The sequence below is a fragment of the Protomyctophum bolini genome, assembly GCF_963924005.1.
Source record: "Protomyctophum bolini genome assembly, chromosome: 15".
NCBI lineage: Eukaryota > Metazoa > Chordata > Actinopteri > Myctophiformes > Myctophidae > Protomyctophum > Protomyctophum bolini.
The window spans coordinates 722,023-747,926 of record NC_137876.1 but is presented as its reverse complement, the minus strand read 5'-3'; positions in this window follow the sequence as shown (position 1 = coordinate 747,926).

Sequence of the window (25,904 nt, the reverse complement as noted above, 5' to 3'; positions counted from 1 at the left end):
TTAGGAGACATGGATGAACATTGTGTTCATAACATCAGCTCTTTTAGGAGACATACTGAACATTGTGTTCATAACATCAGCTCTTTTAGGAGACATACTGAACATTGTGTTCATAACATCAGCTCTTTTAGGAGACATGCTGAACATTGTGTTCATAACATCAGCTCTTTTAGGAGACATGGATGAACATTGTGTTCATAACATCAGCTCTTTTAGGAGACATACTGAACATTGTGTTCATAACATCAGCTCTTTTAGGAGACATGGATGAACATTGTGTTCATAACATCAGCTCTTTTAGGAGACATGGATGAACATTGTGTTCATAACATCAGCTCTTTTAGGAGACATGGATGAACATTGTGTTCATAACATCAGCTCTTTTAGGAGACATGCTGAACATTGTGTTCATAACATCAGCTCTTTTAGGAGACATGGATGAACATTGTGTTCATAACATCAGCTCTTTTAGGAGACATGGATGAACATTGTGTTCATAACATCAGCTCTTTTAGGAGACATGGATGAACATTGTGTTCATAACATCAGCTCTTTTAGGAGACATACTGAACATTGTGTTCATAACATCAGCTCTTTTAGGAGACATGGATGAACATTGTGTTCATAACATCAGCTCTTTTAGGAGACATGCTGAACATTGTGTTCATAACATCAGCTCTTTTAGGAGACATACTGAACATTGTGTTCATAACATCAGCTCTTTTAGGAGACATGGATGAACATTGTGTTCATAACATCAGCTCTTTTAGGAGACATACTGAACATTGTGTTCATAACATCAGCTCTTTTAGGAGACATGCTTAACATTGTGTTCATAACATCAGCTCTTTTAGGAGACATGCTTAACATTGTGTTCATAACATCAGCTCTTTTAGGAGACATGGATGAACATTGTGTTCATAACATCAGCTCTTTTAGGAGACATGGATGAACATTGTGTTCATAACATCAGCTCTTTTAGGAGACATGCTTAACATTGTGTTCATAACATCAGCTCTTTTAGGAGACATACTGAACATTGTGTTCATAACATCAGCTCTTTTAGGAGACATACTGAACATTGTGTTCATAACATCAGCTCTTTTAGGAGACATACTGAACATTGTGTTCATAACATCAGCTCTTTTAGGAGACATACTGAACATTGTGTTCATAACATCAGCTCTTTTAGGAGACATACTGAACATTGTGTTCATAACATCAGCTCTTTTAGGAGACATACTGAACATTGTGTTCATAACATCAGCTCTTTTAGGAGACATGCTTAACATTGTGTTCATAACATCAGCTCTTTTAGGAGACATGGATGAACATTGTGTTCATAACATCAGCTCTTTTAGGAGACATGCTGAACATTGTGTTCATAACATCAGCTCTTTTAGGAGACATGGATGAACATTGTGTTCATAACATCAGCTCTTTTAGGAGACATGGATGAACATTGTGTTCATAACATCAGCTCTTTTAGGAGACATGCTGAACATTGTGTTCATAACATCAGCTCTTTTAGGAGACATGGATGAACATTGTGTTCATAACATCAGCTCTTTTAGGAGACATGGATGAACATTGTGTTCATAACATCAGCTCTTTTAGGAGACATGCTTAACATTGTGTTCATAACATCAGCTCTTTTAGGAGACATACTGAACATTGTGTTCATAACATCAGCTCTTTTAGGAGACATGGATGAACATTGTGTTCATAACATCAGCTCTTTTAGGAGACATGGAGGAACATTGTGTTCATAACATCAGCTCTTTTAGGAGACATGCTTAACATTGTGTTCATAACATCAGCTCTTTTGGGAGACATGCTTAACATTGTGTTCATAACATCAGCTCTTTTAGGAGACATGGAGGAACATTGTGTTCATAACATCAGCTCTTTTAGGAGACATGGATGAACATTGTGTTCATAACATCAGCTCTTTTAGGAGACATGCTTAACATTGTGTTCATAACATCAGCTCTTTTAGGAGACATGGATGAACATTGTGTTCATAACATCAGCTCTTTTAGGAGACATGCTGAACATTGTGTTCATAACATCAGCTCTTTTAGGAGACATGGATGAACATTGTGTTCATAACATCAGCTCTTTTAGGAGACATGCTTAACATTGTGTTCATAACATCAGCTCTTTTGGGAGACATGGATGAACATTGTGTTCATAACATCAGCTCTTTTGGGAGACATGGATGAACATTGTGTTCATAACATCAGCTCTTTTGGGAGACATGGATGAACATTGTGTTCATAACATCAGCTCTTTTAGGAGACATGGATGAACATTGTGTTCATAACATCAGCTCTTTTAGGAGACATACTGAACATTGTGTTCATAACATCAGCTCTTTTAGGAGACATGCTTAACATTGTGTTCATAACATCAGCTCTTTTAGGAGACATACTGAACATTGTGTTCATAACATCAGCTCTTTTAGGAGACATGGATGAACATTGTGTTCATAACATCAGCTCTTTTAGGAGACATACTGAACATTGTGTTCATAACATCAGCTCTTTTAGGAGACATGGATGAACATTGTGTTCATAACATCAGCTCTTTTAGGAGACATGCTGAACATTGTGTTCATAACATCAGCTCTTTTAGGAGACATGCTTAACATTGTGTTCATAACATCAGCTCTTTTAGGAGACATGCTTAACATTGTGTTCATAACATCAGCTCTTTTAGGAGACATGCTTAACATTGTGTTCATAACATCAGCTCTTTTAGGAGACATGCTTAACATTGTGTTCATAACATCAGCTCTTTTAGGAGACATACTGAACATTGTGTTCATAACATCAGCTCTTTTAGGAGACATGCTGAACATTGTGTTCATAACATCAGCTCTTTTAGGAGACATGCTTAACATTGTGTTCATAACATCAGCTCTTTTAGGAGACATGGAGGAACATTGTGTTCATAACATCAGCTCTTTTAGGAGACATGGATGAACATTGTGTTCATAACATCAGCTCTTTTAGGAGACATGCTTAACATTGTGTTCATAACATCAGCTCTTTTAGGAGACATACTGAACATTGTGTTCATAACATCAGCTCTTTTAGGAGACATACTGAATATTGTGTTCATAACATCAGCTCTTTTAGGAGACATGCTTAACATTGTGTTCATAACATCAGCTCTTTTAGGAGACATGGATGAACATTGTGTTCATAACATCAGCTCTTTTAGGAGACATGCTTAACATTGTGTTCATAACATCAGCTCTTTTAGGAGACATACTGAACATTGTGTTCATAACATCAGCTCTTTTAGGAGACATGGATGAACATTGTGTTCATAACATCAGCTCTTTTAGGAGACATGCTGAACATTGTGTTCATAACATCAGCTCTTTTAGGAGACATGCTTAACATTGTGTTCATAACATCAGCTCTTTTAGGAGACATGCTTAACATTGTGTTCATAACATCAGCTCTTTTAGGAGACATGCTTAACATTGTGTTCATAACATCAGCTCTTTTAGGAGACATGCTTAACATTGTGTTCATAACATCAGCTCTTTTAGGAGACATACTGAACATTGTGTTCATAACATCAGCTCTTTTAGGAGACATGCTGAACATTGTGTTCATAACATCAGCTCTTTTAGGAGACATACTGAACATTGTGTTCATAACATCAGCTCTTTTAGGAGACATGCTGAACATTGTGTTCATAACATCAGCTCTTTTAGGAAACATGGATGAACATTGTGTTCATAACATCAGCTCTTTTAGGAGACATGGAGGAACATTGTGTTCATAACATCAGCTCTTTTAGGAGACATGGATGAACATTGTGTTCATAACATCAGCTCTTTTAGGAGACATGCTTAACATTGTGTTCATAACATCAGCTCTTTTAGGAGACATACTGAACATTGTGTTCATAACATCAGCTCTTTTAGGAGACATACTGAACATTGTGTTCATAACATCAGCTCTTTTAGGAGACATGGATGAACATTGTGTTCATAACATCAGCTCTTTTAGGAGACATGCTGAACATTGTGTTCATAACATCAGCTCTTTTAGGAGACATGGATGAACATTGTGTTCATAACATCAGCTCTTTTAGGAGACATGCTTAACATTGTGTTCATAACATCAGCTCTTTTAGGAGACATACTGAACATTGTGTTCATAACATCAGCTCTTTTAGGAGACATGCTTAACATTGTGTTCATAACATCAGCTCTTTTAGGAGACATACTGAACATTGTGTTCATAACATCAGCTCTTTTAGGAGACATACTGAACATTGTGTTCATAACATCAGCTCTTTTGGGAGACATGGATGAACATTGTGTTCATAACATCAGCTCTTTTAGGAGACATGGATGAACATTGTGTTCATAACATCAGCTCTTTTAGGAGACATGGATGAACATTGTGTTCATAACATCAGCTCTTTTAGGAGACATGCTTAACATTGTGTTCATAACATCAGCTCTTTTAGGAGACATACTGAACATTGTGTTCATAACATCAGCTCTTTTAGGAGACATACTGAACATTGTGTTCATAACATCAGCTCTTTTAGGAGACATGGATGAACATTGTGTTCATAACATCAGCTCTTTTAGGAGACATGGATGAACATTGTGTTCATAACATCAGCTCTTTTAGGAGACATGCTTAACATTGTGTTCATAACATCAGCTCTTTTAGGAGACATGCTGAACATTGTGTTCATAACATCAGCTCTTTTAGGAGACATGCTTAACATTGTGTTCATAACATCAGCTCTTTTAGGAGACATGGATGAACATTGTGTTCATAACATCAGCTCTTTTAGGAGACATGGAGGAACATTGTGTTCATAACATCAGCTCTTTTAGGAGACATGGATGAACATTGTGTTCATAACATCAGCTCTTTTAGGAGACATGGATGAACATTGTGTTCATAACATCAGCTCTTTTAGGAGACATGCTTAACATTGTGTTCATAACATCAGCTCTTTTAGGAGACATACTGAACATTGTGTTCATAACATCAGCTCTTTTAGGAGACATGGATGAACATTGTGTTCATAACATCAGCTCTTTTAGGAGACATGGATGAACATTGTGTTCATAACATCAGCTCTTTTAGGAGACATACTGAACATTGTGTTCATAACATCAGCTCTTTTAGGAGACATGGATGAACATTGTGTTCATAACATCAGCTCTTTTAGGAGACATGGATGAACATTGTGTTCATAACCGCAGCTCTTTTAGGAGACATGGATGAACATTGTGTTCATAACATCAGCTCTTTTAGGAGACATGGATGAACATTGTGTTCATAACATCAGCTCTTTTGGGAGACATGGATGAACATTGTGTTCATAACATCAGCTCTTTTAGGAGACATGGATGAACATTGTGTTCATAACATCAGCTCTTTTAGGAGACATGCTGAACATTGTGTTCATAACATCAGCTCTTTTAGGAGACATGGATGAACATTGTGTTCATAACATCAGCTCTTTTAGGAGACATACTGAACATTGTGTTCATAACATCAGCTCTTTTAGGAGACATGGATGAACATTGTTAGAGGAGGAGGAATGGAGGTCCATCTCTGCCTCCACATGTTCCGTCTTATGACTCCATTTTAAAGGTTGTTATGAGACCAAGAAGAGCATCTGAGAACAATAAGGAGGGCGGTGGGGGGGGGGGGGGGGGGGGGGGGGGGGGGGTTTCAGAAAGATGTGCCCCCCCCCCCCCAGTTCTCTCTCATATATAGCGTTTTAATAAGTGGACTCCCTGGAGAGATCAAGTCTCGGCTTAAGTTGAAAAGTGGTGAAGTGGTCCTTTAATTAATGCCTCCATAGGGCCTTATCTCTCCGGGACACATGACAATGATATGGAGTGAGTATGTGTGTGCGTGTGCGTGTGTGCGTGTGCGTGTGCGTGTGCGTGTGCGTGTGCGTGTGCGTGTGCGCGTGCGCGTGTGCGTGTGCGTGTGCGTGTCATGAGGGAATAAAAAGCACAACTGAATCAGATCATGAGCATCATTAAGAGCTTTGCTCTGAATCACGTCATGTCTTCACTTCACAGAACTCTGGTGGAAGGTCAGCCTCACAGCTGTGAGCAGCCTCACTCGTTAAAACACTACACATGTTGTAGTGTTTCTAAAGCGTAGTTGTTTATTTGGTCTTGTTTCTAAAGTGTAGTTGTTTATTTGGGCTTGTTTCTAAAGTGTAGTTGTTTATTTGGACTTGTTTCTAAATTGTAGTTGTTTATTTGGTCTTGTTTCTAAAGTGTAGTTGTTTATTGGGTCTGTGGCCGAATACGGATAATTCTGGTGGTCTAGTTTGAGCACCACTGATACGTTTTTCAGAAAACTGTCAGGATTTGGAAGACATTTCGTAGAATTGTAAGGGTCCATTTGGCTCTATGTGTTACACTCTCAGAGTCACAGACCCGTAAGGGTCCATTTGGTTCATTGTTTAACCACGTTGACAGAATCACCTTTATTGGCAGCGAAATAAAGGAAATCTACGGATTGTACACGAACCACACACACACACACACACACACAACTCCTTCCAGACCTCATATAGGTCTACAAAATGTGTGTCTGTGTGTGTGTGTGTGGGGGGGGGGATGAAAGAGCTTCCAGATGTTGAGATTGTTTCTCTTTCAAATGAAAGTTCCTCCTTGCTTCCTTCAGTGTGTGTGTGCGTGTGCGTGTGCGTGTGTGCGCGCGCGCGTGCGTGTGTGTGTGTGCGTGTGTGTGTGTTTCTGAGGTTTACTCTCTGACATCAGTGCAATGGTCTTGTGACAAAGGTTTGACACCGTGCACACACACACACCCTACAGATACGTGCACACACACACACACACACACACACACACACACACACACACACACACACACACACACACACACACACACACACACACACACACACACACACACACACACACACACACACACACACACACACACACACACACACACACACACACACACACACACACACACTTTTATGCCTTATTCTCCAAAGTGGGATATTTATTTTGGCCTCAGGAATTCAGGAGAAAAAGATTAAGGACAAAAATACAAATGTTTGGAGAAGTGAGAGCAGATGATACACGCACGCAAGCACACACGCACGCACGCAAGCACGCACGCATGCATGCATGCACGCACACACACACGCAAGCACACAAGCATGCACACACGCACGCATGCACGCACGCATGCACACACGCACACACACACGCATGCAGACGCACGCATGCATGCACGCACGCACAGTGAGAGCAGTTGAAGAGGCACTTCATTGAAAACAAAACACATGCTAATCCACATCATTCCTGATGACATCATCAAAAATGACATCATTCTGATGACATCAGAACCTTTTGGGAACGTTTGGATTCGCCCGGATTTTTTAAATAAAATACAAAAATGGACCCTTACGGGTCTGTGACTCTGATAGTGTAACACATGGAACCAAATGGACCCTTACAGGTCTGTGACTCTGAGAGTGTAACACATGGAACCAAATGGACCCTTACAGGTCTGTGACTCTGAGAGTGTAACACATGGAACCAAATGGACCCTTACAGGTCTGTAGACCTCTGAGAGTGTAACACATGGAACCAAATGGACCCTTACAGGTCTGTGACTCTGAGAGTGTAACACATGGAACCAAATGGACCCTTATGGGTCTGTGACTCTGAGAGTGTAACACATGGAACCAAATGGACCCTTACGGGTCTGTGACTCTGAGAGTGTAACACATGGAACCAAATGGACCCTTACGGGTCTGTGACTCTGAGAGTGTAACACATGGAACCAAATGGACCCTTACGGGTCTGTGACTCTGATAGTGTAAAGAAGGGAAGAGGAGAGGAGAGGAGAAAACAAGACTGACTGTTGAGGAGAAGAGAAAACAAGACTAACTGTTGAGGAGAGGAGAAAACAAGACTAACTGTTGAGGAGAGGAGAAAACAAGACTGACTGTTGAGGAGAGGAGAAACAAGACTAACTGTTGAGGAGAGGAGAAAACAAGACTGACTGTTGAGGAGAGGAGAAAACAAGACTAACTGTTGAGGAGAAGAGAAAACAAGACTAACTGTTGAGGAGAGGAGAAAACAAGACTGACTGTTGAGGAGAGGAGAAAACAAGACTAACTGTTGAGGAGAGGAGAAAACAAGACTGGCTGTTGAGGAGAGGAGAAACAAGACTAACTGTTGAGGAGAGGAGAAAACAAGACTAACTGTTGAGGAGAGGAGAAAACAAGACTGGCTGTTGAGGAGAGGAGAAAACAAGACTAACTGTTGAGGTTGTAAAGTGTCTTGAGACAACTTGTTGTGATTTGACACTATAATAAAATTGAATTGAATTGAATTGAGGAGAGGAGAAAACAAGACTGACTGTTGAGGAGAGGAGAAAACAAGACTGACTGTTGAGGAGAGGAGAAAACAATACTAACTGTTGAGGAGAGGAGAAAACAAGACTAACTGTTGATGAGAGGAGAAAACAAGACTAACTGTTGAGGAGAGGAGAAAACCAGACTGACTGTTGAGGAGAGGAGAAAACAAGACTGACTGTTGAGGAGAGGAGAAACAAGACTAACTGTTGAGGAGAGGAGAAAAAAAGACTGACTGTTGAGGAGAGGAGAAAACAAGACTAGCTGTTGAGGAGAGGAGAAAACAAGACTAGCTGTTGAGGAGAGGAGAGAAACTGATTTCTTTATTATTCAAATAATATCACAGGCAGACTCTTCACATACTAGAACTAGAGCATGTCTGAAATAAATGTCAAAGCTGTAAATGTATAAATAAATGCTTAAACATGTAGCTAGTCCACAAAAGACATGTAAATATGAAATACATGCTTAAACATGTAGCTAGTCCACAGAAGACATGTAAATATGAAATACATGCTTAAACATGTAGCTATAGGTGTAATGTTAGAGTCCACAGAAGACATGTAAATATGAAATAAATGCTTAAACATGTAGCTAGTCCACAGAAGACATGTAAATATGAAATACATACTTAAACATGTAGCTAGTCCACAGAAGACATGTAAATATGAAATAAATGTTTAAACATGTAGCTAGGTGTAATGTTAGAGACCACAGAAGACATGTAAATATGAAATAAATGCTTAAACATGTAGCTATAGGTGTAATGTTATAGTCCACAGAAGACATGTAAATATCAAATAAATGCTTAAACATGTAGCTATAGGTGTAATGTTAGAGACCACAGAAGACATGTAAATATGAAATAAATGTTTAAACATGTAGCTATAGGTGTAATGTTAGAGACCACAGAAGACATGTAAATATGAAATAAATGCTTAAACATGTAGCTATAGGTGTAATGTTAGAGTCCACAGAAGACATGTACATATGAAATAAATGTTTAAACATGTAGCTATAGGTGTAATGTTAGAGTCCACATAGGTGAACCTTTTCAAGCCTGTTTTCTCAACTCTCTGTTTCTCTGCCAGACATTACTCTATAAGCCATATCTCCAGAACCGGTGGGTCAAACTGAACAACCAATATGTCAACGTGAAGCTACGATTCCCTGCTTTCACACCATGACAAGAAACAACGAAGAACTCAAGGCACTCGAGCGATCTTTTTTGTTTTAGAAAATTGTAAAAAGAGGTTGTGGAGGCTTTGATCATCAGAGCAAGTCAAGAGGAGTGGAGAGGTGACACGAACGCACACACGCACACGTACGCACAGAGAGCGATATGCCTATATGAGTCTGTGTGTGTGTGTGTGTGTGTGTGTGTGTGTGTGTGTGTGTGTGTGTGCTCAAAACCCCGGGTGGGACCTCACCAAAACGATCCCTGTGGCCCCTCTCTCTCTCTCTCTCTCTCTCTCTCTCTCTCTCTCTCTCTCTCTCTCTCTCTCATAATTGCTCCCATATTTTGCCAGGTTTGTGTTTTGTGTTAACTGCATGTACCTGGAGACCCTGTGCACGTGTGTGTGTGTGTGTGTGTGTGTGTGTGTGTGTGTGTGTGTGTGTGTGTGTGTGTGTGTGTGTGTGTGTGCGTGTCATGCATCTGCGGAAGCCATCACTCTTCTTTAATGAGTGGTGATAATGGAAGAGGAGAGGAGAGGAGAGGAGAGGAGAGGAGAGGAGAGGAGAGGAGAGGAGAGGAGAGGAGAGGAGAGGAGAGGAGAGGAGAGGAATAAGTCCCACTTGACTTTCCCTTTCCCTTTCTTCTCAAAAGGCAGTAGTTTGATCCACAGGGAAGACTCAAGGTCAACACTGAAGCCATAGTGTGTGTGTGTGAAAAATGTTGGTTGACTGCCTTTCTTACACTAAATGAAAAACAAGCTATGATGACTAAAACTAAAACTAGTGGAAAAGAGATCCAGTAGCACTTAAAGACAATTAAGTCATTTTCCACTTGCTTGTAGATCTGCTATTTTCAGCGTGTAAAATCAACCATTACGACGTCATCAAAGGCCCGCCAAAACACATTTTAGTCGACTAAATGAACTGTAGATTTAGTCGACTACAATCTGATGACATTCAGTCGAATAAAACTCGACTAACACTAAAAACATTTCCGATGACTAAAATATGAAAGAAAGAAAAAAAAACTATGATTCTCAGGGTCATTTTGAATGGCAAAGGTCAAACAGCCTCTAGTTTACAATGTAGGCGTTTATCAGACGCTCTTAATGCAGAGAGATTTACATTAAGAGAGAGATTACATTAAGAGAGAGATTTACATTAAGCAAGAACAAAAAAGCACGGCAATAAATCACATACATAAAAATTGTTATCATGAAACATGCGTAAGCTAAGAACGTAACAGTGGAATATCTATATAATGGAACTAAGAGTATACACTATTGGGTGTCTGTAGTTCTGACTGTAATGGGAAGTTCATTCCATAGTTTAGATTGGGAGTGAGTCTGTAGTTCTGACTGCAATGGGAAGTTCATTCCATATAGTTTAGATTGGGAGTGAGTCTGTAGTTCTGACTGCAATGGGAAGTTCATTCCATATAGTTTAGATTGGGAGTGAGTCTGTAGTTCTGACTGCAATGGGAAGTTCATTCCATATAGTTTAGATTGGGAGTGAGTCTGTAGTTCTGACTGCAATGGGAAGTTCATTCCATATAGTTTAGATTGGGAGTGAGTCTGTAGTTCTGACTGCAATGGGAAGTTCATTCCATAGTTTAGATTGGGAGTGAGTCTGTAGTTCTGACTGCAATGGGAAGTTCATTCCATAGTTTAGATTGGGAGTGAGTCTGTAGTTCTGACTGCAATGGGAAGTTCATTCCATAGTTTAGATTGGGAGTGAGTCTGTATAGTTCTGACTGCAATGGGAAGTTCATTCCATAGTTTAGATTGGGAGTGAGTCTGTAGTTCTGACTGCAATGGGAAGTTCATTCCATAGTTTAGATTGGGAGTGAGTCTGTAGTTCTGACTGCAATGGGAAGTTCATTCCATAGTTTAGATTGGGAGTGAGTCTGTAGTTCTGACTGCAATGGGAAGTTCATTCCATAGTTTAGATTGGGAGTGAGTCTGTATAGTTCTGACTGCAATGGGAAGTTCATTCCATAGTTTAGATTGGGAGTGAGTCTGTAGTTCTGACTGCAATGGGAAGTTCATTCCATAGTTTAGATTGGGAGTGAGTCTGTAGTTCTGACTGCAATGGGAAGTTCATTCCATAGTTTAGATTGGGAGTGAGTCTGTAGTTCTGACTGCAATGGGAAGTTCATTCCATAGTTTAGATTGGGAGTGAGTCTGTATAGTTCTGACTGCAATGGGAAGTTCATTCCATAGTTTAGATTGGGAGTGAGTCTGTAGTTATGACTGCAATGGGAAGTTCATTCCATAGTTTTGGAGCCAGAAGGGAGAAGAGTTTGGGACGTGTGGAGCGCTGTCCCAACTTGTTTCCTAAAATATAGGTTATTCAAAATCTACTTGAGTAAAAGTACAAACATGTTTGACATAAAAAATGTACTTAAAGTATATAGGCTATACCGAAAGTTAAAAAAGTACAAATTTTCACGTTTTCAAGGTGTGTAGAAGGAACAGTACTGGGACATGGTAATGGTAATACTCCACGACAGTATAAAGTAATAATACTCCACGACAGTATGAAGTAATAATACTCCAGGACAGTATAAATACCTCCTCATTGTACTGAAGTAACAGTTGAGCACAAACTACAAACACTACACAGTGCAGACCCCATGGATTTACAACCACCTAATGCTGCCCCCATGTGGCCGCTGGTGGGAAACACACCCATAGACAGCTGCACTGCACTTTGGGATGCTTTTGAATTATTATCCAATCAACTGCAGACTTCATATCTTCATCCAATCAACAGCAGACTTCATATCTTCACATCAAAGATCCATCACTTAATTATGCATTCAGCATCTGAGCCACAGACCCACCATCTGATGACATTTAGCCTCTCAGACCCAAAACTAAAGAATATTTATTTTTGTCGTTGGATAAAAAGGCAACATCTGTGAAAAATGTGGGTATTATTACTGTTTTTTTATATCCTAAAAAAACAACATTATGGAGCTGGGAACTGATTGGTCCACCCAGTCCTGGCCCTGGGACAAAATAATCACACCCGTGTGAAGTGAGGGGCGCTCTTCGTACATCATCATACATCACATTCTGTACTCAGCCAATCAAATCATCTCAAATTTGGTACACACTGACACACACATACATGAATGAAAGAAAATCCATAAATAAGAAAGCAGGATTACTGCATGTTTTTTGTGAGGGTATAACCCTTGGGGAGAACATGCAAACTCCACACAGAAAGGCCCTTTCGCCAACCCCACCTCGGGTATGGGCCCTGATGACGCGGAGGAGGAAACACGCCGCCAGCACCCACAGCGTCCCAAGTGGGAATCGAACCCAGGACCTTCTTAGCTGTGAGGCGACAGCACTACCAACTGTGCCCGAATTATCCTCTTTCAAACTGCAATGCGTTTGTTTCATAAAAATCCACCAGACATTGATCATGTTGCTACTTTCTGTCTGTGCCGTGGTATTTTTTCTAAGTGTTGGAGATTGGAAGCACTCGTTTTCATTATCGGGTCGTGCTGCTGCCTCCTGCATTATGTGAAGGTTCTAATCAGGCGCTACGCAGGGCCGTTCAGTGACTTACATCACAAACACTTAGAGAAAGAATCACCTGCACAGAATGTAGCATCATAACAACAGGTCTACGGTGGATGTTTATGAATCAAACGCTTTGCCGTTTTAAAGAGGATAAAACGTTTTCCCTACAGCTGCAATATGTTGGTGAGTTTAACGTCCTTTAATACAAGCAGATTGGACCTTTAATTTGGATCAATGCGATGTCACTGGATGGTATTATGGTATTGCAACTATAGATTATTAAAAGATGATCTAGTGTTGCAAACTGCGGCTATACAGTCCCCCCCCCCCCCCCCCCATTTGATACACTTGTTTTAACAATGTCCCCTTCTCTCTCAAACTTCTAAACAAATGACTGTGTTTTAATAATGTCCCCTTCTCTCTCAAACTTCTAAACAAATGACTGTGTTTTAATAATGTCCCCTTCTCTCTCAAACTTCTAAACAAATGACTGTGGCAGCAGACAAGTCTACAATTGTAGTTTTGGCCTATTTTAATTACCTCTACAGTTGTGTATATATATATATATATATATATATATATATATATATATATATAAATATATACACACACACACACACACACACACACACACACACACACACACACGGGCAAGAATAATTCTAACATAAAGATGCTCAGAGAATAGGAAACAGAAATCAACACCTGAAGAATAAACAACAAGAATGTATCAGGAACTCCAGATATATATATACGGTTTGATACTTACATTAAGTACACTGGTCATCTGGTGAGGTCATCTGGTGAGGTCATCTGGTGAGGTAATCTGGTAAGGTCATCCATGAGGTCATCCATGAGGTCATCCATGGTAGTATGTTTGATGAGAAGTGTTCTTCCTCTAGGAATACTAATGCTCTCCATGAATGTTAGACACACTGGAAGTAGATTACTCTTTTAAAAACAAGAAATGAGCCCACAGTGATATTTGTCAGGTGAAAAGAAGCGCTGCTTTCTTTATTTAGTGACAAACGCTCAATCCTCTCAAACCAGCCAGGTCTCAATCATAACATTACGTTACATAACATTGGGTGTCTCTACAGATTTATGTTACCTGCTTCCTGTCACCTGTTTTCCTGGTCATGTGACCTGAGTAACCAATACATGAACAGCATCGTGTGGTGGCAGCCAATCAGGACTAGGTCCTCAGCATGACTCATGTAGGTCATTGAGGGAGTTCCAGGGGGTCCCCAGCTAAATGATAGTTTGGAACCAAATGGACCCTTATGGGTCTGTAACTCTGATAGTAAATAGAACCAAATGGACCCTTATGGGTCTGTAACTCTGATAGTGTAAAATGGAACCAAATGGACCCTTATGGGTCTGTAACTCTGAGAGTGTAAAATAGAACCAAATGGACCCTTACGGGTCTGTAACTCTGATTGTGTAAAATAGAACCAAATGGACCCTTATGGGTCTGTAACTCTGGGAGGGTACAAATGGAACCAAATGGACCCTTATGAGTCTGTAACTGAGAGTTAAACTAACAGTGATTGTACAATATAAATTGGGGGTCCCAGAGATAGAAATGGGGGTCTGTAGACTATATGCATGTCAAACTGGGGGTTTCTGTGGTCTGCTGTTTGTGATGTCACAGCATGTCACTGTTTTCACTGTTTTGCCTGTTTTCATTGCAGCTCAAAAGGCTTCCAAACCCCAGAGAAAACTGAAGTGAGGGGCGCTCTTATCAATCATCTTACAACATCAAGGAGGGAATTCAGTAAAGCTACAGTAGGTGATGTAATGATGATGTAATGGTGATGTAATGATGATTACATCACCCCCCCCTCCCAAAAAAAAAAAAAACCCGAAATGCATAGAAAACTCTCAGTGACTACTTTGAACGAGCTACGTTAAGGTTGGCCAATCAGGGCAGAGAATTATTATTCAAGTAATATTATTGTTTAATAAATAATAGTAATTGACAGAAGATATTTTCCAATTATTTTCAAAAATAGCATACAAGCTCACAGTGTGGCAGAAAGTAACGCAAGTACCTTTTATTATAATATATTTATCTATATATTTATATATCACAGTGTGGCAGAAAGTAGAGCATCTTAATAAAATACCAGAGCACTCCACTGGTCTCCACGTACTGTACTTATTATTAATTTAGACATGTATCCACCAATCATAATCTAGACAGCTCTAAATTATCACTATTGTTAGTTACTTGATATCAACTCTTCATCCAATCATATTCGAATCATAATCTAGACAGTTATTTGATATCAACTCTTTTCACGTAAACCCACAACATGACGACATCATGGAAATAAGGCCTTTTTATTTTTATCAAGCAAAGATAACACATTGTGAAAGGACATTAGCATACGATAAAAACAAAAGTAAACATATAAAACAATAAAACTAAATTCTGCTTCTCCAAGTTTAGGGACAAAAAGCAGAGCTTTCCTCCAGACGACCTGAGAGGTCTGGATGGTTCATGATGTCAAGATCACAAATGTATGTTGGTCCCGAAACCACTTAAAGATGTATAAACCAACAGTAGTATTTTAAACAATTCACATCTTTATAAACCAACAGTACCATTTAAACCATTTAAAGATGCAGATTTATAAACCAACAGTAGTATTTTATAGATTCTTTGACAGGCTGATTGATTGACAGGCAGATCTGTTGTTAAGTTAACTTGTTACTCAGTGTTAAGTTAGGATCTGTTGCAGCTTAACGTTAAAATGCATCCAGAGAAAACGAGATGAACACTTTTATCCAAGCCTGGCATGTTTTATTCATGGGGCTGTGCACACATCATTCTCACGGTGACACGGCCCTCACTGAATTAACTCAACTACTAGTCTACTTGCCAGCCCTTAAAAATCTATATTTTTCATTTCCTTAAAAATGTACATTTTGGAGTTATGAGGTTTCCTCCAAACAGCAACGATATGCAATGCTGGACTATACTGGTACAGGTACTATAGGAGGATGTGGTGACACATCCTTGACACCCTACCTATACATACCTTGTGTCTCGGCGCCTCACTGTGGCACAAACGTAATATTACACCATCAACAATAATATATATATATAGTTTTATCCCATGATTTTGTAACCCATTTTTCACCCCTGTGTCAATCATCTAATGTGATCCTGGGCTCTACACACCCTCCACCAACCTAGTCCCCATATATGGGGGACAAGGGGAGAGCAACGGACTTGAACTCATGCTTCCTTCATGCCTGAGTGTCCAAGTTGCTCCTTTACACCTGACAGGGGGGAGTTTCCCTGGTTGGACGTAGCGCGTGGAAGGAACACGTTATTCCAACCAGTTCCTTTCCCCTCCACACCATCAACAATAAACAGTATTATACACTTCAACTGCAGAGGACATGATGAATTTTCACGTTGACTCTTCAGTGGTAAAAATAAAATAAAATAAAATGAGGAAAAAAAGCTTTTGTTCATGATACCCAGGTTCAAATCCCAGATAGGACATTAAGGTTACATAGTGTAGATCTTAGGTTCAAATCCTAGATAGGACATTAAGGTTACATAGTGTAGATCTTAGGTTCAAATCCCAGATAGGACATTAAGGTTACATAGTGTAGATCTTAGGTTCAAATCCCAGATAGGACATTAAGGTTACATAGTGTAGATCTTACAATATCTTCATGTAACATAAAATTAAAATGATTTTGAGTTCCTGTGTCCTTACAGGCTTATAGCAGTGTTGTCTATCTATAATCATGGTCTGTTGACACTTCTCTGCTCTCTCCTCATTTCCCTGAAACTAGTTGCATAAGAAAAGCTCTGGAAACATCATTATGTACACACGGTTAGCATGTTAGGCTAAACCGTAGAGTTAGCATGTTAGGCTAAGACGTAAGGTTAGCGTGTCTGGCTAAGACGTAGGGTTAGCGTGTCTGGCTAATCGGTAGGCGGTGGCTTCAGCTGCAGAAGGTCACAAAGGTTATGATCCAGTTTATCGATCACTTCAATCATGAATGAACTGGGCTTGTTTCCCTTTTTACGCACCATGTCGATAACGAGGCGTGCTTTGTCTTGTGTGAGTCTTTCCGCATTGACGGTGTCCATTTCTTCATCAGTGATGATGTCTTCATCCAGAAGTTCGTCCAGCAGTCTTTTCACGGTGGCGCCTGAGATTCTTTGGATGAACTCCTTCCTCACGATCTTCAGCTTGTTCTCTGCTCCTTCGATGACCTGGGTCACATGTTGCTGAGAGGCAGAAGCACCTTGAAGAAGGAGGATTCATTTGATTATTAGTGGCGTAATTATAAAATAACCAAGATAATATATTACAGCACAATTCTACTGTGGTAGAGGTTTGGGTTGTATGGTTACGTTGTCATGATGTAATACTGGTGAGATCTGGCTCTGTTACTGTAACTGAGACAGATATCTGGCTCTGTTACTGTAACTGAGACAGATATCTGGCTCTGTTACTGTAACTGAGACAGATATCTGGCTCTGTTACTGTAACTGAGACAGATAGCTGGCTCTGTTACTGTAACAGAGACAGATATCTGGCTCTGTTACTGTAACTGAGACAGATATCTGGCTCTGGAAACATCATTATTTACACACGGTTAGCATGCTAGACTAAACCGTAGAGTCAGCATGTTAGGTGACGATGCATCCTTTCACATAATGTAACTACAGCAGACTAACACACAACTACTTAATTGTACAGTAATCTCCATATGTTCATATAAACTCAACAGTCTGAGGCTGTACAGCAATAATTCACTCACGTTTCTCGTCTGCCTCCATCTGTCTCTGTTCTCTGATCTTCTCCAGTTCACTCTTCATTTCTTTCATTTGAGCTGCGTTGTCCTTCTGGTCCTGGGCCAACTTTTGCTGTTCTCTCTTACTATCCTCAAGCTCTTTGATGATGTCTTCTCTTTCTTTCATTTGAGCTGCGAGCTTCTCTGCGCGGTCCATCTGGTCCTGGGTCAGTTTCTGCTGCTCTGTCTTACTGTCCTCAAGCTCTTTGATGGCGTCTTCTTGTTCTTTCATTTGAGCTGCGAGCTTCTCTGCGCGGTCCTTCTGGTCCTGGGTCAGTTTCTGCTGCTCTCTCTTACTGTCCTCCAGCTCTTTGATGGCGTCTTCTCTTTGTTTCATTTGAGCTGCGAGCTTCTCTGCGCGGTCCTTCTGGTCCTGGGTCAGTTTCTGCTGCTCTCTCTTACTGTCCTCCAGCTCTTTGATGGCGTCTTCTCTTTGTTTCATTTGAGCTGCGAGCTTCTCTGCGTTGTCCTTCTGGTCCTGGGTCAGTTTCTGCTGCTCTCTCTTGCTCTCCTCCATCGCTGTGATGGAGTTCTGCAGTTCTCTCTCTCTCTCCTTCAGTTGAGTCGTCAGCTTCTCGACTTGGTCGCTCTCTAAAGTTGGAAGAAAAATGTTACGCTGCTGTAAACCAAACCAAACTGCAGAAGATCCTAAAGGCCCAACTCGCTGCTCTGCGTCACATTTAACATCCTTCAGCCACATCTTCAGAGGGAATGATGTCATACTGTGTCTGTAGAACAACTGACTGCTAGGAGGATGTCATACTGTGTCTGTAGAACAACTGACTGCTAGGAGGATGTCATACTGTGTAGAACAACTGACTGCTAGGAGGATGTCATACTGTGTAGAACAACTGACTGCTAGGAGGATGTCATACTGTAGAACAACTGACTGCTAGGAGGATGTCATACTGTGTCTGTAGAACAACTGACTACTAGGAGGATGTCATACTACATATGACTACATGTTGTAAAGACTACAACATCATGATCACATGACTAAATGTTGTAAAGACTACAACATCATTATCACATGACTAACTAGAACATACGTTTAGATAATGAACCACAGCTGTTTTAACATCCTCATAATGAGGTCTATAAACACAGGTCAACTCACAGGTTAACGGAGGCTGAGTGTGAGAAAGAGACAGATCTACTGTGTGCAGTTCTAGGATATTTTATTTATGTTATAAGATGGTGTTGTAAAAGTCACTGGTTGACTTGACTGGCTGATGAGAGGGTGGCAGAAGTCTCTTATGTTAAAATGCTGTATTAAAATAATTGAGTACCACAGACGAAAAACTGTCCAAATGTCATTTTGACCCCTCCACGAAAAGGCCTCGTTGTCCTGACCCCTTATCTATCATTTATACATTATGGATAAATAGTTTGGACTGTTTTTAAAGAAGTATTGCAGCTCGTCTGGAAATCTTCTCTATTTCTCCTATACAGTCCAAACAAAACAGTTTGTGAAATAATCTTTGTTGAGAATTAGGCCAAACAAGAATATTTAATATATATGTGTGTGTTTACCTTTAAACAGCACTGGCACAGATGAAACCACTGCTTTGGGCTTTGCTGTAAGAAATAAGACCACATTTAAATTAAATTAAAATGCAAACATATGAAATAATTTGACCGAATACGGAACCAACTGTTCCGTTGTTATGTTAACCGTTTCCCCGCCAGGATTAATTAATAACATGCCAGGATATCGCTACGTTCAACCCGTATTTTGAAGATCCAAAACACTGACAGGATGTTTCATTATAATTGTTGTATCCCACGATTTTGCAACCCAGTTTCTTTCACCCATGCAGTGCCAATTATCTAATGTAATCCTGGGCGCTACACTCCCTCTGCCAACCTGTGGGGGGCAGCGGACTGACTTCATGCCTCCTCCTATGCATGAGGAGTCCAAGCTGCATCTTTTCACCTGACAGGGGCGAGATTCCCTGGCTGGACGTAGCGCGTGGAAGGAACACGTTATTCCGGCCAGTTCTTTTCCCCTCCATCAGGCGCCCCGGCTGTTTAGAGGTAGTTTAGAGACCAGGATTACTGCATGTTTTTGTGAGGGTACCTACCCTAGGGGACACGGGGAGAACATGTGAGGGTATCTACCCTAGGGGACACGGGGAGAACATGTGAGGGTATCTACCCTAGGGGACACAGGGAGAACATGTGAGGCTATCTACCCTAGGGTACACGGGGAGAACATGCAAACTCCAAACAGAAAGGCCTTTTCGCCAACCCCGCCTTCGGGTATGGGCACTGATGACGTGGAGGAGGGAACACGCCCCCAGCACCCACAGCGTCCCCAGCGGGAATCGAACCCTGCAGGACCTTCTAGCTGTGAGGCGACTGTGCCACCTGTGCCACCGCGCCCCTATTGCGACAGGATGTTGTGTGAGCTTAATGGTGTGTGTGTTGACTCTCACCGGGTGTTATTGTTTGCCTGGACGCTGAGAAGCACTGGCCGGCGCCATTACTGCAACCGCCAGGCTCCGTGCAATAAGCGTTGTTTTGACCAGAATTGCCGCCCGTGGGATTTGGAGACTAAAGCGACTGAAAGAGTGTGTGCGTGTGTGTGTGCACACGCGCGTACACAAATCAAGATGGCGCAGTGTCTAAGCTAACAACAGCTAGCCGAAGCCAATGTCTTTCCACTAGATCGATCAAACACATTTATACAACTGAATAAACGTAGCTACGTATTTTGGCAGCGTCACTTCCCGACAAATAACACAGGCTTCTTTGGCGGAGAAAATGTTAATTAACCTATGACTGTGTGTCAAACACACAGTCATAGTTAGATGCATTAATAAAGCATGTCAGTGATATTAGATGTCGCGTTCATGTCAACGAACCCCAGAATTATCTGTATTTGGCTTCCGACCCCAATCTGAAAATATGTAGTTCCACGGACCCCCCAGAAGCAAAGATTTGAGTTAAAAATCACACCTGTGTGAAGTGAGGGGCACTATTATCATCTTAAGATGATTAGGTGATGTAATAATGACGTAAAACAAACGGTGACAAAACAAACATTACATTTTCCCTTCATTGTCAATGGCGTTAAAAAAACCTAAAAAAAAACATTTAACCTGCATATAGGAAGGGCTAGCACCCCTCAAAAACATTTGCTCTAAAATAATACATATTCAACGATTTGCACCTTATTTTCACGATCTTTCAAAAATAGCAGATCTACAAGCTCGTAGCGCGGCACCGAGTAGATCTGCTATTTTTTAATAGCTAAAGTATAACATAATGCATAAAACTCCAAAAGTAAAGCGGTTCCCGTCCTGAATGGGTTAAATACTCACTGGCAGGTGTTGGTGCTGCTGGACTTCCTGTTCCATGATCACCATTTCCTGCCACCATCTCCTCTATCTTCTCTAACAGCTGTGTGACCTGAGTGTCATCACCTCTGTTCTTATTGTTGAAGACATGATACCTGTTCCCACATTTCTCTACCAGGCTCTGGAGGGCCTTTCCTTCACTCTCAATGTACTGCTCAATGGATCTACCTCCTAGATAGTCTCCACAGGAGAACAGTATCACAGAGTGATTCCACACTGACTCACTGAGAAGCTGCATGTGTTCCTCCATGTATTTATACACATCAGCTGGATATGACTGACTTGCTCTTATAGCCAGGAGGAGAGCATGTGGACCTGGAGGACACAGAGATGAACTAAGAACTATCTCCTGTTTGATCAGCTCAGATGTTTTATTTAGAGAAGCATTAAAAAACCATCCTGGAGTGTCAACCACAGTGACGTGTCTCCCTGCTACGTCTCCCTGTCTCTTCTCACACTGACCTGTTGTCTCTAAACTAAACTGCTCTGATTCTGAACCCAGGATGGTGTTTCCTGATGAACTCTTCCCTGAACCTTTACATCCCAGAAGTGTGATTCCCATCTCTGACAGATGCAGGTCATCACCTGAAATATAAGAAAGAATACATTAAGTGTGTGTGTGTGTGTGTGTGTGTGTGTGTGTGTGTGTGTGTGTGTGTGTGTGTGCACACGCGCGTACACAAATCAAGATGGCGCAGTGTCTAAGCTAACAACAGCTAGCCGAAGCCAATGTCTTTCCACTAGATCGATCAAACACATTTATACAACTGAATAAACGTAGCTACGTATTTTGGCAGCGTCACTTCCCGACAAATAACACAGGCTTCTTTGGCGGAGAAAATGTTAATTAACCTATGACTGTGTGTCAAACACACAGTCATAGTTAGATGCATTAATAAAGCATGTCAGTGATATTAGATGTCGCGTTCATGTCAACGAACCCCAGAATTATCTGTATTTGGCTTCCGACCCCAATCTGAAAATATGTAGTTCCACGGACCCCCCAGAAGCAAAGATTTGAGTTAAAAATCACACCTGTGTGAAGTGAGGGGCACTATTATCATCTTAAGATGATTAGGTGATGTAATAATGACGTAAAACAAACGGTGACAAAACAAACATTACATTTTCCCTTCATTGTCAATGGCGTTAAAAAAACCTAAAAAAAAACATTTAACCTGCATATAGGAAGGGCTAGCACCCCTCAAAAACATTTGCTCTAAAAGAATACATATTCAACGATTTGCACCACATTTTCACGATCTTTAAAAAATAGCAGATCTACAAGCTCGTAGCGCGGCACCGAGTAGATCTGCTATTTTTCAATAGCTAAAGTATAACATAATGCAGAAAACTCCTAAAGTAAAGCGGTTCCCGTCCTGAATGGGTTAAATACTCACTGGCAGGTGTTGGTGCTGCTGGACTTCCTGTTCCATGATGACCATTTCCTGCCACCATCTCCTCTATCTTCTCTAACAGCTGTGTGACCTGAGTGTCATCACCTCTGTTATTATTGTTGAAGACATGATACCTGTTCCCACATTTCTCTACCAGGCTCTGGAGGGCCTCTCCTTCACTCTCAATGTGATGCTCAATGGATCTACCTCCTAGACGGTCTCCACAGGAGAACAGTATCATAGTGTCATCCCACACTGACTCACTGAGAAGCTGCATGTGTTCCTCCATGTATTTATACACATCAGCTGGACGTGACTGACCTGCTCTTATAGCCAGGAGGAGAGCATGTGGACCTGGAGGACACAGAGATGAACTAAGAACTATCTCCTGTTTGATCAGCTCAGATGTTTTATTTAGAGAGTTAACAATAAACCATCCTGGAGTGTCGACCACAGTGACATGTCTCCCTGCTACGTCTCCCTGTCTCTTCTCACACTGAGCTGTTTTCTCTAAACTAAACTGCTCTGATTCTGAACCCAGGATGGTGTTTCCTGATGAACTCTTCCCTGATGTTTTATGTCCCAGAAGTGTGATTCCCATCTCTGACAGATGGAGGTCATCACCTGAAATATAAGAAAGAATACATTAAGAGTGTGTGTGTGTGTGTGTGTGTGTGTGTGTGTGTGTGTGTGTGTGTGTGTGTGTGTGTGTGTGTGTGTGTGTGTGTGTGTGTGTGTGTGTGTGTGTGTGTGTGCGTGTGTGCGTGCGTGCGGCTGGCTTCCGACCCCCATCTGAAAATATTTAGTCCCACGGACCCGCCAGAAGCAACGACTTGACATTTGCTCTGAAAGAATACATATTCAACGATTTGCGCCACATTTTCACAATCTTTCAAAAATAGCAGCTCTACAAGCTCGTAGCGCAGCACCAAGTAGATATTCACTGTCAGATAAATATCTGCGCTACGAGCTTGTAGATCTGCTATTTTTTAGTGCGTGTGTGTGTGTGCGTGCGTGCGTGCGTGCGTGTGTGCGTGCCACACACGCACTGCTGCACGATGCGCGATGTGGTCCACAGCGCAGAGAGAGAGAGGGGGAGAGTCGGGAGACGCGCTGCGCTCTGATCATGTTCAAGACGGATATCTCGTGTTGTCATTATAGTGCATTAAAAGTAAAGACGGTTGTATCCACACTCAAAATGCACACCTTCCCGGTCGGCCAACCCGGTAGCAACCCTCACCAACCCCTGATGAACTTAACCATTATTTCACTGATAGTCTATGCAACGTCGCCCCGGAGGATTATGAATTGCAGCCTGGTTAAAAGCACTCGGAGAAATTAATTAATTAGAACAAATTAACCAAATGGTTCGGATGTTCACTCGGAAATTCCTGCAAATGTTCGAGTCCTAAAAACAGGGCTAGGGTACAGCCTTAGTGTGTGCGCGTGGCACTGGCAGTGAGGTGTTTTTATGTTAGGCTGTACTTGGTTCAATCAGTGTTGCCATGTCTGCTTATCATAAGTGACTTTAGGCTTGTTTTTCTGTAAAGTCAATTGTAAATATTACTGTTAGGGGTTAATAGAACCTATGCATTGTTTGTGGTGAACTATCCCTTTAAAGCAGTGGTTCTCTAACATGTTCCTGTATTTTTCCACAGACCTCCATCTGAACATAGATTTTGAGGTTTATTTTGAAAACACACCAGCAGATATACAAGCTCACAACGTGACACATCATGACGCGGGGTGAGCTTGTAGATCTGCTATTTTCAAATGGTTGATAGTTTTAAAGTGCTCATGTGACCTACAGTCACTTCCTTTAAGATCGTATTCATAGACGTGGTCACTTATTTCTGTCTCAACACTGGCAACCCTGGGATCAGAGTGGTTGAACTGGACAACTCTGTTTAGTTTTCATGGAATAACAGTCGACTAAAATAGTTATTATTGACTAAAACAGTCTAACATTTAAACTAAAACTAGACTATAGAATAAAAGTGGACTAAATAGTTATTGACTAAATCTAGTCCAACAGGTTTGGTAACTAAAACTGTGGAACTGTGGAATAAAAGTCGACTAAAATAGTTATCATTGACTAAAACTAGTCTAACGTTTCAACAGTTTTAACCCATTCAGACCTGACGTCGAAATGAAAAAAAAAAAGTATTCTGAAAGGATATATATTCAAAGATTTGTGCCACATTTTTGCCGTAGTGCGGCACCGCTTGTAGGTCTGCTATTTTTCAATAGCTAAAGTATAACATAATCCTTAAAACACCAAAAGGGGTTCACACACACACACACACACACACACACACTTTTCAAAAATAGCAGACCTACAAGCTCGTAGCGCGCCACTCGGTGGCGCGCTATGAGCTTGTAGATCTGCTATTTTTCAATAGCTAAAGTATAACATAATCCTTAGTTAAAACACCAAAAGGGTTCCCCGTTCAGAATGGGTTAAATGTGTTGATTTGTCTCCATGGTGATCATTGATTAAACAGTCCAGCTGTGTCTGTGAGAAGTGTGTTAGTGCCAGATGTGATTTCAATGTAAATAATGACCTACCCATCTTTGACCTGATGCTCTCTCGTTGTTTCTTCACCTTCATCTGTCGTCGTGTTGCTCCCTCATCCTGGGTTCTCCTTTTCTTCTCAGTCTCCTCTAAGACTCTTCTGTCTATCTCGAAACAGCCTCCTTTCTCTCCTGCCACCATCTGCTCTATCTTCTCTAACAGCTGTGTGACCTGAGTGTCATCACCTCTGTTCTCATTGTTGAAGACATGATACCTGTTCCCACATTTCTCTACCAGGCTCTGGAGGGCCTTTCCTTCACTCTCAATGTACTGCTCAATGGATCTACCTCCTAGACAGTCTCCCTGTGTGAACAGTATCACAGAGTGATTCCACACTGACTCACTGAGAAGCTGCATGTGGTCCTCCATGTTTTTATACTTATCAGCTTTACGTGACACATTTGCTCTTATAGCCAGGAGGAGAGCATGTGGACCTGGAGGACACAGAGATGAACTAAGAACTATCTCCTGTTTGATCAGCTCAGATGTTTTGTTTAGAGGTTGATTAATAAACCATCCTGGAGTGTCAACCACAGTGACATGTCTCCCTGCTACGTCTCCCTGTCTCTTCTCACACTGAGCTGTTCTCTCTGAACTAAACTGCTCTGATTCA